The sequence below is a fragment of the Triticum aestivum genome, chromosome 6B (assembly GCF_018294505.1).
Source record: "Triticum aestivum cultivar Chinese Spring chromosome 6B, IWGSC CS RefSeq v2.1, whole genome shotgun sequence".
Classification (NCBI taxonomy): domain Eukaryota; kingdom Viridiplantae; phylum Streptophyta; class Magnoliopsida; order Poales; family Poaceae; genus Triticum; species Triticum aestivum.
This window is the reverse complement of record NC_057810.1, coordinates 198,062,649-198,073,625: the sequence shown is the minus strand read 5'-3', so window position 1 is coordinate 198,073,625 and position 10,977 is coordinate 198,062,649.

Sequence of the window (10,977 nt, the reverse complement as noted above, 5' to 3'; positions counted from 1 at the left end):
TTATTTTTTTGCAAAACTACTAATGGCGCACCACCAGCAGGTGTGCCATTAGTAACCAGGGTTACTAATGGCGCATTTGCAGGTGGTGCGCCATTAGTAACCTGGGACCAACAAGATATTTTGGACAGCCACACCTACCCACTCACTGTCCCCACTTCATTCTCTCCACCTCCTCCTCCAAGCTTGTCTCGGCTGCCTCCTCCTCCTAACCTCATTTCCACCATATATTCATCCAAATTAAGTGGTTAAATTACCTTTTTTTGATAGGTAAGTAAGGGGGGAAGCTATCTTTATGTTGTTCTCCCTCCAACAACGTGCACATGCACTTTTTATGGCCTAGCTAGATCTATGTATGTTCGTGGTGTTGCATATGTTTGTGGTGTTGCATATATGTTTGTCTTTGCAGGTACCGGTATTTGAAATGCGATGGTTGCCAATATTTTGCCGGAATGTTGATTCATTTCCGTTTCAGCGAGAATTTTGGCACTATGCATTCTTTTTGGTCCTATTTTTAGGGAAAGTCATGCCAAATTTTTTCTTGGTTCTAAAATATCGTTTTTCTCTACCCCACAGGCGACCATGGTCCGCACGATGACCGAAGGCATCATGAATAGGTTTTTGAGCTCCGCGAAGGCCGAGATGCTTTAAAAGAACGAGACGGAGATAAGATGTCCGTGTCTAAGATGCAAGCTGAAGAGCCTTATTGCGGACCCGGATTCTGGGCAGGTGCGGGACCACCTGCTCTTGCGTTGTTTCATGGATGGCTATCGGTGGCAAGGTGATGAAGATGACTACGAAGTCGTCCATGGGGGCCGGGCAAGAAATGAGGAAGGGCAGTAAGACAACCACCACAGCTCGGGCGGGCGAGAAGACAAAGAATCTCCAGGACATGATCACGACGGTGATGCTGTACACAGTCATCATGTAGAAGATGCAGGACATGATGATGAGGAATATGCCGGAGCAGACGAAGGGCATGATCATGAAGATGAAGATGCCGACGGAGCAGACGACGATGGACCATCGATGGGCTGGGTGCAGGACCCTCATATTCAAGAGCTGCTTCTCAAGCAGACGGATAACGCAAGAGCTGCCACCTGAGAGAAAGCCAAGATGGATCAACTGGAGATAGACGCGGTTACTCCATTGTATGAAGGATGCAGGCCCGAGGATACCCGCCTGAAAGTAACACTCATGGCTCTGGAGATGAAGGTAAAACACAAAATGACCGACGCATCCTTCAACGAGAACATGTCATTCTGGCACAAACGTCTTCCCAAGGGGAACAAGTGCCCGACCAGTTTTGAGGAGGCGAAGAAAATCGTGTGACCTCTGGATTTACCGCACGTGAAATACCATGTGTGCATGAGAAATTGCATCATTTATTGGGACAAGCACGCGGAGTCTACCATGTGTCCGGTGTGCGGCGTCACTCTATACAAGAAGAGGAAGAAATCTCCTCGAAAAGTGGTGTGGTACTTTCCGATCACTCCTCGTCTGCAGCGGTATTTCGCGGACCCTAAGGTAGCAAAGCTCCTGTGTTGGCACGCGGATAGGGAGGAGAAGAAGCGAGAAGATGATGCAAATGATCCGGAGATAAATAAAAAAGACAAGATGCTGAGTCACCCTAAGGATGGGAGCCAGTGGCAAGCGTTGAACTTCGAACACCCAGAATTTGGGAAGGATCCAAGGAACATCGTGCTGGGCGCGAGCACCGATGGAGTCAATCCGTTTGGCAGCCAGAGAAGCACACATAGCACCTGGCCTGTGTTTGTGTGGATGTACAACCTTCCCCCTGGTTGTGCATGAAGAGGAAGTACATTCACATGAGTATGCTAATTGAAGGGCCGAAACAACCAGGGAACAACATAAATCTGTATCTGGGGCTGCTGAAAGAGGAGCTAGACACGCTGTGGAAAACGCCAGCCAATACGTGGGACGCTGCAGAGAAAGAAATTTCCCTATGAGAGCCGCACTGCTCACGACAGTGCACGACTATCTCGGTTACGGATATCTCGCGGGGCAGGTTGTCCACGGATTTTCTGGATGCGTCAGGTGCATGGATGACACAACGTATCGCCAGCTAGATAGAGATCCTGGGTCTTCGAAAACCGTGTTCATGGGACATCGAAGGTGGCTTCGCGACGATGACCCATGGAGGAAACACAAGGATCTGTTCGATGGTGAAACCAAACCCCAAAGACGCCCGCGTACGAGGAGCGGCGAGGAAATAGACCAGCTGTTGGAAAATTGGAAAGATTGCCCACTGCCGGGAAAGAAGCAAAAGGCGCCAGAGCCGGGAAAGAAGCGAAAGGCGCCAGAGCCGCTGCTGAAGGTATGGAAAATGAGGTCTATTTTCTGGGACTTGCCGTACTGGAAGATCCACCGTGTGCCTCAGAGCCTTGATGTCATGCATATAACGAAGAACGTGTGCGAGAGTCTGCTTGGTACCCTGCTCAACATGCCAGAGAGGACCAAAGATGGGCCGAAAGCAAGGGCAGACTTGAAATCAATGGGCATCAGGGAGGAGCTTCACACTAATGATGATGATGATGATGATGATGAGGCGAAGTAGGACACAAAAAGTCATCGCAAAGGCAAAAAGGCCAAGAAGACCGGAAATGACTACCCTCCAGGGTGCTTCACTCTAAGTCAGGAGGAGATCGATCAGTTTTTCACCTGCCTCGTAGTAGTAAAACTTCCTTACGGTTACGCGGGGAAGATAAGCAGATACCTAGACACAGCGAAGCAGAAGTTCAGCGGGATGAAGTCTCACGACTGTCACGTGCTGATGATGCAGATACTTCCAGTTGCAATGTCCGAGTATTGGGCCACGTGTAGGCTAACCCGAGTCCCAGGACCTTTCAAGACATCGGGGCAGGCCGCGCCCCTCAAGCCGAGTCCCAGGAGCGACTCCAAGACAAGCCGAGTCCCAGACGGCGACTCCGAGATAAGCCGACTCCAAGCTGGCGACCTCCAGAGAGGCCAACTATGGAGAGTCGGCCCATGACTCCTCCCTCATCCCGAAGTACGATGTGGGGTACGGTCACGGCGTCGCTGTTCCCCCCTGCTTACGAAGGGCCGGCATGGCTACAGTGAGCCGTATCGCTGGAAGATCTCCGGTGAGGCGCGGCACTGTTGCCATGCCTGCCTTGACCTCAGCCACAGTGCGCCACGCACTGTGCCCACGAGGCCGGCCTGTACAGCCCGAAGAAGGCGGGGCCGCCTGTCAGTGGGTGGGCCGAAGGCGGCCTGGGAGCCCCAAAGACGGACCTGTGGGAGTCGGCATAGTGACCATGCGGAGACCCCGCAGAGCAGTAGTAGGGGTGTTATCTCTTAGGAGAGCCCTAAAGCTGGGTAAGTTCCACCGGCGTGCATGTCTTCGCCTCATCCCGCTTCCAGGCACCGGCGACATTCTACTCGCTCCCACCATGATAAGCCATCCTTTGGCATATGTCGTATCCAACCCCCAACATTTGGCGCCCACCATGGGGCGAGGTGCACCGTCGTCCGGAGATCTGCTCTGGACGGGAACCCTGTTCCTCCCCGGCGAGCATAGCCAGCCCGGCACGCCGGATGGCGTCTGTGCCGACGCGCTGCACGGCGCTGAGATCGCCTGTGCGGCCAGCTGCCTCGCCGATCTTATCGGCGAGGTTCGCCCCTCCGATGAGCCTGCGTCCGATGCAGGCACGAGTGTCCCCGAGAGCCTCCTCGCGGGCCTCCTCGACCAACTCCGCGTCGCCGGCGAGCCTGCCGCGGACCTGGAGTCCATAGGATCCACCGACCCGATGCTGGTCGACTCCGACACTGCGGCGCTCGACGCGTTCCCCACCAACGTGGTGGTCTACGATGAGCCGCTCTCTTACGCGGGGAGCGGCAGAAACACCATCACTGAGGTCCTCGTCCTCGACCACGGCGAGCGCTCCGGCGAAGGAGCGCACGACCCGCTTGACGTAGCCCTGCGAGGCCTTGCAGCGCCGATTCCGGAAGACGCCGACGCCGAGACGCTGGAGGCAGTCCGCCTTCAGCTTGTCGAGGGCGCGAAGAAGCTGGCAAGCATGAGGCGCTTGTCAGAAGCTTACCAACGCGAGATGGATCACGCTATAGGCTGCTCGCCGGCTCCGACCGGGCCTAGCCGCCTTGGCACGGTCCGACAGCGCGGCGCGGCAATCGCCAACCTCTTCGGGGCTGACCGCCCTGTGTATGCCACGCCCGCAGAGAATATCCGTGCCGCCCAGGCGGCGGCAGATGAGCTTGACAACTTCGAAGGCGAAGAGCGCCACTTAATGACGGAGCGAGTTCAGCAGCTCCTCAACACGGCTGCCGCGCAGAATGATGCCAGCTGCCGCACCGAGGCACCGCAGCGCCAAAATGACGACCCACCGCCTCGCCGAGACCAAGGTGCGACGTCTCGGACACCGACTGGCGGGGCCCGTGGGAAGAAGGACAAGGAGCCGGCTGTCAGCCACAGTCGGACTCACATCACCATCGAGCGCGACCAAGACGGCCGCCCCAAAGCGGTGGAACGGCGGGACGACTACCTGCCTCCCCCTCCTCGCAGAGAAAGGCGAGTCTCCCCGCCGCCCGTGGAACATCCGACCCTCGGCGACCGCCTTGGCCGCCGAGAGGGAGTCGGAGAGAACGACGCCCGCCACCGGATCGACCGACTCCACCGATCCCTGGCGCTGGAAGAAGAAGACGAGTTGGGTCCCCTCCTGCTTTGGACCCCGCATCCGAGATGAGCCCTTCCCCAAAGGGTTCACGCTCCCCGAAGACACGCCCAAATATACCGGCTCGTGAAGCCGGAAGATTGGCTGATCGACTACTCCACAGCCGTCAACATAGCGAACGACAACAAGCGTGTTGCCGTAAGATACGTCCCGCTCATGCTCCAGGGCTCGGCCCGGACGTGGTTGAACAGTGTGAAGCCTCGCAGCATCAATAGCTGGGTTGACTTCACCGAGGCTTTCATCCGCAACTTCACCAACATGTACAAGCGACCTCCCAAGCCACGCCAACTCTCCTTGTGCGTACAAGGCCCTGACGAGTCTACTCGCGACTACCTCACGCGCTGGGGTGAACTCCGAAACTCCTGCGAGGGCATGCACGAGGTGCAGGCCATCGAGTACTTTACTGCCGGGTGCAGAGAAGGCACCCTCCTCAAGCACAAGCTCCTCTGCGACGAGCCGGAGACCCTCGATGAGCTGCTGATCACAGCGGACAAGTACGCCACGGCCGACTCCTCCATGAAGTCGGAGATTCGGGTCAGCACAACTAGCAAAGTCGCCCCTCAGGCTCCAAGAACTCCGGCTGGAGACACCAGTCGGCGGCAACAGCAGAATGACCAGAAGCGCAAAGCCCCGCAGCCGACTTCCAACAGTCGGCAAGTGGCAACTATAGAAGACCAGCAGTTGGAGGGACCGCCTCCGGCGAAGCGACAGAAGGGCGGCAAGTCCAACTGGCTGCCGGCTTTCTCCTACGAGTAGACTCTAGACGGTCCCTGCAAGTTCCATAGCGGCGCGAAGCCGTCAAACCACACCACCAGGAAATGCCACTGGCTGACCAGAATCGCCAAGGGGGACAGCCTGCTCCCTCCCCCTCCTGCTGGGCCGCCTACTCCACAGTCGCCCCAGCAGCCGGCCGTCAGGCCAGTCGGCGCGATACAAGACGAGTTCCCGGATGAGCACAGAGCCTATGTGGTGTTCACCAGTGTAGCAGATGACCGACACAGCAGGCGCCAACAGTAGCAAGAAGTGAATGCGGTTGCGACAAGTACTCCAGAGTTCATGCATTGGTCCGAAAAGCCTATCAGTTGGAGCAGAGCTGATCACCCAGAGGTGATGCCGAGTCCAGGCTCCTACGCCTTGGTCTTAGGCGCCACACTCGCCACTGATAGGCGGGTCGCTCGCTTCTCGCGAGTACTGATAGACGGGGGCAGCAGTATCAACATCCTGTACAAGGATACAATGGAGAAATTAGGAATCAAGCGAAGACAGCTTCAGAGCAGCCGGACTATGTTCCACGGAATCGTCCCTGGCCTTTCCTGCTCACCAATCGGCAAGATCCTGATAGATGTCCTCTTCGGAGACAAGGATCATTTCCGTTGAGAGCCGATTTGGTTTGAGGTGGTGGACCTTGAAAGCCCATATCCCGCATTGCTTGGCCGACCCGCCTTGGCCAAGTTCATGGCGGTCCCCCACTACGCCTACCTCAAGATGAAGAGGCCGAGTTCCAAGGGAATCCTAACCGTGTCCGGCGACTACAGGAAGTCGTCCGCTTGTGCGGCCGAAAGCAGTCGGCTGGCCGAGTCCTTGGTGATCGCGGCTGAGAAACGGCTTCTCGATCGGGTCATGGCGATGGCCGGCAAGCAGCCCGAGTTATCGCCCGACCCCAAGGAGTCGGAAGCAGAAGGATCATTCAAGCCGGCCAAAGAAACAAAGAAGATACCGTTGGACCCGGAGCACCCGGAGAGATACGCTGTCATGGGCACAGGCCTTGACAGCAAATAGGAAGGCGAGCTCGTCGATTTCCTCCGTGAGAATCACGACATCTTCGCATGGTCCCCCAAGGACATGCCTGGTGTCCCGACGGAATTCGCCGAGCACAAATTACACATCCGATCTGATATGAAGCCCGTCAGGCAGCCCTTGTGCCGCCTGTCAGAATAAAAAAGAAGAGTTGTTGGAGAAGAAATAGCCCGGCTCTTGGCAGCCGGCTTCATCATGGAAGTGTTTTTTCCAGAGTGGCTGGCAAACCCAGTACTGGTGTTGAAGAAGAACAAGCAGTGGCGAATGTGCATTGATTACACGAGCCTCAACAAAGCTTGCCCCAAGGACCCATTTGCTCTGCCGAGAATCGATCAGGTGATAGACTCCACAGCCGGATGCGAGCTGTTGAGTTTCCTGGACGCATATTCAGGATATCACCAGATCAAGCTGAACCCGGCTGACAGACTGAAGACCGCCTTCATCACGCCGTTTGGAGCCTTCTGCTACCTGACCATGACGTTCGGCTTAAGAAATGCCGACGCCACGTTTCAGCGTTGCATGCAGAAGTGCCTCCTGAAGCAACTCGGCAGAAATGCCCACGTCTGTGTGGATGATGTAGTGGTGAAGACGGAGAAGCGTGGAACCTTGCTGGAGGACCTCAAGGAAACATTTGAGAATCTACGCCGATTCCAGATAAAGCTCAACCTAGAGAAGTGCGTTTTTGGAGTACCAGCCGGCTAGCTCCTCGGTTTCCTGGTCTCCGAACGCGGCATAGAGTGCAATCCCGTGAAGATCAAGGCCATCGAGAGGATGGAAGCACCCAGACGACTGTTAGATGTGCAGAAGTTCACCGGCTGTTTGGCATCCATCAACCGATTTATCAGTCGGCTGGGCGAGAAGGCTCTCCCCTTATATCAGCTCATGAAGAAGACGACCTTCTTTGAGTGGACTCCCAAGGCGGACGAGGCTTTTCTCCAACTAAAGAAGATGTTGACTACTCCCCCTGTGCTGGCGGCTCCGACTCCCAAAGAGCCCATGCTCCTATACATTGCCGCCACCAGCCGAGTAGTCAGCACAGTCATTGTAGTCGAGCGCAAGGAGGAAGGCAAGGCGCTGCCTGTACAGAGACTAGTATATTACTTGAGCGAGTCTGCACAGCTCCACTTGCCGAGATCATCGGAAGCCGAGATGCTTCTTGCCGAGTGGCCAAATGGGCCATCGACCTGGCCCCCTACACCATCTACTACGAGCCCCTCACCGCCATCAAGTCGCAAGCACTGGCCGACTTCCTCGTCGACTGGGCCGAGACCCAGTATCTGTCGCCAGCGCCCGACTCCACCCATTGGCGGATGCACTTCGACGGCTCCAAGATGCGCACCGGCCTAGGAGCCGGCGTCGTCCTCACTTCCCCCAAGGGCGACAAGCTCAGATATGCGCTGCAGATCCACTTCGCCGCCTCCAACAACGTGGCCGAGTACGAGGCGCTCATCCATGGGCTCCGGCTCGCCAAAGAACTCGGCATTCGCCGGATCCTGTGTTATGGCGACTCTGACTTGGTGGTCCAGCAATCATCTGGCGATTGGGACGCCAAGGATGCAAATATGGTGAGCTATCGTTTCCTCGTCCAGCAACTCAGCGGATACTTCGAGGGGTGCGAGTTCCTCCACGTGCCAAGGAACGACAACGACCAAGCAGACACCTTGGCACGAATCGGCTCCACCCGCCAGGCAATACCATCTGGTGTCGCCCTCCGGCGCCTCCTCAAGCCTTCTATCAAGCCGTCACCAGAATCAGATTCAATCTTTGTGCCGGATCCACCTGAGGAAGACGGAGCCGACTCCAAGAAACACACAGTCGAAGCCGGCCCGAGGACTTCAGAACCCGGCCCGAGGACTGCAGTGGCAAGATCGAAGACTCCAGAGCTCGGCCCGGGGACTGCTCCAGTCGGCCCCGGGACTTTGTCAAATCAGCAAGCGGCTGCGGACTCCAACCCGCCGCCTCCCAGTCCAGCCGCCCTTGTCCAAGTCGCACTAGTGGCAGTTGAAGAAATAGCAGCACCTTCATGGGCCCAGCCCATCCTCAGGTTCTTAGTAAACAGAAAGCTGCCAACCGATGAAATCTTGGCTCGACAAGTGCAATGCCGAGCAGCAGCCTACACCATAGTCAACAGAGAGCTGGTCAGGCGCAACATTACCGGTGTTTTCCAACGCTGCGTCGAGGCAGAACAAGGCCAAGCAATCCTTAGAGACATCCATGAGGGCGAGTGCGGTCACCACGCGGCCTCCAGGGCACTCGTCGCCAAAGCCTTCCGGCACGGTTTCTTCTGGCCAACCGCCCTGGAAGAGGCCAAAGAGTTAGTCCAAAAGTGCAAGGGGTGCCAGATTTTCCGTTCCAAGCCACTTCAGCCAGCTTCCGCACTCAAGACTATCCCCATCGCCTGGTCCTTTGCAGTCTGGGGCTTGGACATGGTGGGACCATTCAAGACGGCACGAGGTGGCTTGACTCACCTACTTGTCGCAGTGGACAAGTTCACCAAGTGGGTGGAGTTGAAACCCATCAAGAAGTTGAATGGTCCGACTGCAGTGACCTTCATCGCTGACATCAGAACTCGGTACGGCATCCCACACAGCATCATCACCGACAATGGCACGAATTTCGCCAAAGGCGCCTTGGCCCGTTTCTGCGCGACGTAGGGCATCCGACTGGACTTAGCGTCCGTTGCCCATTCGTAGTCAAATGGCCAGGTGGAGCGAGCGAACGGCCTCATCTTATCCGGCATCAAGCCTCGACTCGTCGTACCGCTGGAGCGATCTGCCGGCTATTGGCTTGAGGAGCTGCCAGCCGTCCTCTGGAGTCTGCGCACGACTCCAAACAAGTCAACCGGCTTCACACCCTTCTTCCTCGTCTATGGTGCCGAAGCCGTCATCCCAACGGACATAGAGTTCGACTCCCCGCGAGTCACCATGTACACCAAGGAAGAAGCAGAAGAAGCACGTCAAGACGGTGTTGATCTGCTGGAAGAGGGCCGGCTGTTGGCACTCAGCCGGTCCAGCATCTACCAGTAGAGTCTGCATCGATACTACAACAGGAAGGTCAGGCCAAGATCTTTCCAAGAAGGCGACCTTGTGCTCCGGCTGATCCAGCGAACAGCCGGCCAGCACAAGCTGTTGGCACCTTGGGAAGGCCCCTTTATCATTAGCAAGGTGCTAGGGAACGACGCCTACTATCTGATCGACGCTCAGAAGCCCCGAGCGCGCAAGAGGGACGACTCCGGCAAAGAGACAGAGCGCCCGTGGAATGCAAATCTTCTTTGAAGATTTTACAGTTGACGCAGTATGTATCGCACTACCCCTTTGTATTAAAGTACTAAGACTTTGGGCCCCCCGAGACGAGCTCAGGGACTGCCCTTTTTGTTATCTGTATGATAAGAATTATGCCTTCGAGTACATTACTTTTATTACAAGCCGCTTGGCAGCGGGCCAGACTAGTCGCCCCGGGGACTCGCCGCCTTGCGCTATGAGGAGCTTCCTGCAGTCAGACAAGTTGTGCGCGGTGCCCAATCCGCCTCCTGGCAAAGCCGCAGCTCGTAGAGCGACTATGAGGCGGGCAGGAGTGAGGAAGAACGGGCGCCCACACGAAAAATGGCTAAGGACCTAAAGCATGAACATAGCGTAAGACGGCCTCTAGCATTTCTGAAGCGGAAAGCCGACTCATGAGTAGTCGGCTCACCATCTTTATTAACCTCTATCAAGGACGGCCGACTCTTGGGTAGTCGGCCTGTCGCTTTCTATCCGATTGCTAAAGAAACTCTAAACGGCCAAGTACTTGCCTTCCCGAAGTAGCCAAGCACTTGACCCAGTGACAGTCCGCAGAGCGGCTGTCCGACTGGCAAGGCAGCGACTAAAGGAAGGCGGCAAAGGGAAAAGTCTAAAGAGCAGTAAGCAAGGAAATGAGGAAATCGGATAAATATTTACATAGGCCCTTGGCCGAACCTTCGAATAGAAGTTCAAGATACACCCCGCGGGTGGAATTGTTCGAATCTAACAAAGTTTTCAAAAGATTACTAAGACAGACAAGCAGAGGCGGAAAAGGCAGCCTAGGAGGCAGCATCTGGGATCGGAGGATCGGAGGAGATGGTGGTGTCAGGCGCCGGGGCAGTCGGCTGGGCGGTCTCGGTTTGATCGCCTCCGGCGGCAGTCGCCTTCTCTCGACGTGGCTTGTTGCTGGAGGCGCGGTCGAGTTGAGGCTGGCCGCCTGCTCCGTCTTCTGGCACCTCCGCTTCGCCTTCGTCCTCCGCCTCGTCCTCCTCCTCGGTGCTGGAGTCGATCACCTCCGCCGAGTCCTTGCCATACTCCGGGTTCATCCCGAACCACTCTGGCGGCACTTCCTCGCCGCCTTCAGCCCGCTCGGGCACGAAGATGGCCGCCGCACGCTCGATAAGGGCGCCCTCCACGGCCTCCAGCTCGGCCTGGGCTTCTGACCGGAACGC